The sequence below is a fragment of the Trichechus manatus genome, unplaced genomic scaffold (genome assembly GCF_000243295.1).
Source record: "Trichechus manatus latirostris isolate Lorelei unplaced genomic scaffold, TriManLat1.0 scaffold00001, whole genome shotgun sequence".
NCBI lineage: Eukaryota > Metazoa > Chordata > Mammalia > Sirenia > Trichechidae > Trichechus > Trichechus manatus.
In genome coordinates, this window is record NW_004443937.1 from 39,549,968 (window position 1) to 39,554,977 (window position 5,010).

The following is a 5,010-nucleotide window of genomic DNA, read 5'->3' on the forward strand; positions in this document are numbered from 1 at the left end:
CAGATTCTAAATATAGTTCACTTATTACCTGACATGCCTGACTTCTGGGTAAACCTCAGTCTTACAGAGTCTAACTCATTTTGTTCTGGTTTCTTGTGACTCAAGGGCTGTGTTTTTGTTCCCTTACCCCCCACCCCCAAGTTGCCTTATTGCACTGTTATTTTCACAAATCACATTAGCTACAAATATTGCATTTGATTCTTTTGCATCATTAGCTCCCCAGTCATCATATTTTACTCTTCACCTTCTTTTTGTAAACCCTGTTATTTTCTATGCTGGTTTCTCACACTTACCTCCAAGTTTAGATAATAGTTACCAACTCTTTGATGAGTCTACGTTTTCACTCAACATTTTGAGATTATAGCCATGAAAGGTTTTGATGTACTCTGCTAATCAGAGATATCTTTCTGCTACTTCCAGAAGTTTTCATCCTTTGAGATCAATCCAATAGTTCCAAAGGCAGATGAGTTTCAGGGTAGCTGGCATCCTCAACTACTCTGAAGCAGAGTGCCGTCTTTTCTCAGTCCTGCTTTTCCCGAGTATTCTCCCCCCGCCCCATTTCACCTCATGATTAAACAAATGAATTACCATTAATTTCATTCTGTTCCCAGAGTCCAACATTCTTGCTTCATGGTTTCCTTTTATGATGTTGGCCTAATGATTTACTACCTAAGTTTTCCCAACAAACTGATTAACAATTAACTAGTTTACAGGAGAGTGGAAGCTCTCCCAACTTACAAACCTCCATGGGCTCACCCTTATCTGCAGAATCAATCTTGAATCCTTAGTGTGGCATATGAGGCTGCTTGCTGCCTATTTTACTAGACTCATCCTTTGCCAGTGACCTCCTCCAACCACATCCCCCCATCGCCCCCACACACTTTCTTAATAGCGAGCTTTTGCTTTCAGTTTTATTTTACTCATAAAAGGCAGAGGGTCAACCAAGTGAACTATGCTGTCCGAGGTCACACATCCAGTAAGTGGCAAAAGTTGGGTACCAGAGTCACTGCTCCTTGCTTCCTCAGGATGCCATGCCACTCCCTGCACCTTCGCTTACACCGTTCCTCAGCCTAAAACACCCTTCAAATCCTGTCCTTCCACTGAGCTCTGACTGATTCTCGAATGTCCTGCTCAGAGTCCTCTGTTGGTGCCTTTGGCTGTCCACCTGAGACAAAATTAACTCTTGCTCCATTTGAGTATCCATGGCCCTGGCCTACTTTTATTAACGGACAAGGGAAAATGCTCTGCTTAAACCCTGTTCACCCCATCGACAAGCAGCTCCTTGAAGGCAGGGCACTCATTTTTAATGCTCTGGGCTGAGCATAGTGCCTGGTGCAATATAAGTGCCCAATAAATGAGTGTTGAACCCAGTCTGGATCTAGGGAATAATCTAGATAGCTCTTATAATCACGATGGAAAAGGAAAGGGCTCTGGGGGAAAAAAAAATCATGTGAATGGGTGCTCATATGGGTTATCTATAATATGTCGATGGAATGATATAAATTGAGTATACAGTAAAACAGTGGCCAAGTGTATTTCTCTGTAACTTTTTAATCTTAACACAGAGACACTTTTAAAAGCTTTTAAGGAGAGCCTATTAATACTTCATAAGGAAGAAACTATTAGCTGGCAGGCCACTTTACAAATAAAGATAATTTCTAATTTCACCAGCTAAACATTCAAGAGGGGTCATGGGATCTTTAAGAGGTGTCCTTCATTGAAAAACGATGGCTCCTGGCTCATAATGCTTCTGCTGGTAGCACCTGTAATAGAAATACAATTAAAATGCTGCCATACTAAATATTGAGCCTTCTTGGATTTTGTCACCTGCTAATTGGAAACCGTGGTTAAGAGCTACGGCTGCTAACCAAAAGGTCAGCAGTTTGAATTCACCAGGAGCTCCTTCGAAACCGTATGGGGCAGTTCTGCTGTGTCCTATAGGGTCGCTATGAGTCAGAATCAACTCGATGGCAACAGGTAACAGGTTTAATATCATATTACGTCCCTGAGTGGCGCAAATGGTTTGCACTTGGCTACAAACTGGAAGGCTGGTGGTTCAAATACACCCAGTGGCACCGTGGAAGAAAGGCCTGGTGACCTACTTGCATACAATTACAGTCATTGAAGACCCTGTGGAGTGCAGTTCTACTCTGACACACATGAGGTCCCCATGAGTTGTAACTGACTCGACGGCAACAGGTGTTAACATTATATTACCTATATTTGTTTGTATTTAAATCATTTGCTTTTTACTTATAAGGTCAAGAGAGATGAAAACAGCTGCTAGAAGAATTGTCAATCAATTGCTTTAACGACAGCTGGCGGTTACTGTCTGCCTCATCTGTATCCTGTATTTCTCTCAGTAGATGCATCTCCCTTTTGTAATCTTCTGCACTGTTCACCTCTCAGCATTTAGAAAATAAATATTTTCTCTTCCAAATCTCTATTGACAGCAAAATCTCACAGTAAATCTGTATGCTTATAGTCACTTTGAAAGAATGGGCAAATGGCACACTCAACAGGAATCAAAGATACCCATGACTCTGTCCTCCCCTTTGTTTTTGTCTGTTCACCCACCTTCAGCCTGCGGGGGGTGGCGGTACATTTGGGATAATTCAAGGTTGATGTCCATTTGACACCTCAGGGTAAGGATGATCATGCTGTCCTTGACTCCCACCACGACCTCAAGAGTAATGTGATCACATTTCCCTGCGGCTGAAAATGCAGGCTGATGTACGTTATCTTGTTTCCACATCAGATTTTAATAACAGATTCAAAGTGTCTTTTCAAACCATTTTCCTTAATGTCTTGACAGACTTGTACTAACGTCATTCTAGATAAATGTTCGCTTCATCCCAAAGAGATATCAGAAAGAATAATTTCTCGTCAGTTTACTCCCACATCTTTCCTGTTAATTATTTTGAAACAGTTTGCAGTATATTGCTCAGTCGCATTAAATGAAAATCGTCTCTTAAATTCCTTATCCACTCCCGCCCACCCCAATCATAGTTTTAGCACTTTGGGGTGTCATTTTTGAAATAACTTTTACCAACTCCAACATTCACAATTACACAAAAGGGAAGAGGAGTATTTGTGGCCATGTTTTCCTCATCTGCAACATATACCAGGGGTTTTCTTCTGCAGTTTCTTTTATGTCGCCTCCAAACAAATAAAATGCAAAGTGCCCTCAGCTTTATAGGCAGTGCAATGGAAATGGTAATTTACACAGTGCATGACTAAGCTGTACTGACTGGACAGGATCAATGGGGAAGAAGGAAAACCGTAATGCATTACAGGCCCGCCCCTTATCAATCAGTCGGCAGCAAAAATGACCGCGTGTGCCGGCAGCAGGCCACCATGTTTCCCCTGTGATCTGTGCTGAAATGCAGGCTATCCAGCTCATACCAGCCTTCGGCCAAAGCACCACGGGAAGTCACTACAAACCATAAACTCCTAGTCCTTTAAAAACAGACTTAATGGATAAAATATGCAAATACAGCCAACAACATTTCCAGGGAGTCTACCTTGTAAATGACTGAGTACCACTGGAGTTTATTTTTCAATGAAAAATTCAGATATGATGGCAAGGCAGTTTTTCACAAGCCCCCTGATGTGATCGAGGAGTTACTATAGTAGTGGGGAATTATATGCTTCGTGATGTAATTAAAAAAGTAAAAAAAACTTTTTTTTTTTTTTTTTTACCACCAACTTGGTTTATGAAGAATAATGCACATATCTGCTGAAATATCCAACTAAACATTTCATGTAGGTAGGTGAGGAAGTGTGAAGGCAAATACCTCGCAGACTGAGAAAAGCCAAGACCTTTCGGCTGTTTTCCAGAACAGAGGTAAATGCCAGATTAAGTTGCATTACTTCTATTCAATAATCTAACAGATATATGGTGCATGCCTACTATATAGCAGGCACTGTTCTAGGTACTGGGGGTATAAAAAAAATACCAACTCAGTTGCCGTTGTGCTGATTCTGACTTATGGCCACCCCATGTGTGTCAGAGTAGAACTGTGCTCCATAAGCTTTTCAAAGGCTGATTCTTCTGAAGAGGATCACCACACCTTTCTTCTGAGGCACCTCTGGATGGACATGAACTTTCAACCTTTCAGTCAGCAGCCAACTGCGCTAACCATTTGCACCACTGACAGACTCAACTAGGGGATATAGCAGTGGACAAAACAGACAAAAAAACCTGCCCTCATGGAATTCATGGTCTGATCAATATATTTTGTTCATCCTCATGGATCTGAGTTAAATGACATATATTTACATTTCTAAAGGATTTATATTAAAATGAACTCAGTTTAAATTTTATTCATTTTCCTAGAGAGTACAGATTTGTAAAAGTCAATCATCTTGAGAAAATGTTGGTTTACTGTCTGGGAAAAGCATTTTTGGTCTGAGATTCTTTTAAGTGCCTATCTACTTCACAGAATGTTCTTCTGTGAAAGAAGCTGCACGGACCGCACGAAACGTAGAAATAGTTTCCAAGTAGAAATAAAACAAAGCACAGTATCTAACAGATACTTCCTATTGTATGCTTTCCTACTTGATTTTTTTTAATGACATCCATCTCTGCCCCACGTTCTCACATTAGGCCCATCAAAACCTCAACTTGAGTGTAGCTTTCTTGAAATTTTGCAAAGTGGCAAACAAAATGAGAAGATGCTATCCCTTAAAAACCCATCGCTGGTGCTCTCGATCAATAGTTGGCATCAGGAAATCTTAGACAGACATGTGCACAAGACTGTTGAAGCCAGGCAAGGATTCTTCTTAATATGGATATGGATGTCATTTAGGCAGAGAGAAGTGGGGCAGATTTGCAATAAAAGGAAAGGGATTATTCAATACATCCACACCGTAAATAAACACTCCATTAAGTTATGAAATTCTCTCTAGATGTTCTTTTTAGGAGCCCTTCCTGTCAGCCACTGAACTTAGAGAAAAAAGAAAAGCTCTCTTAATCATTCATTCAGCCAACTTACTGAAGCCCTGCTC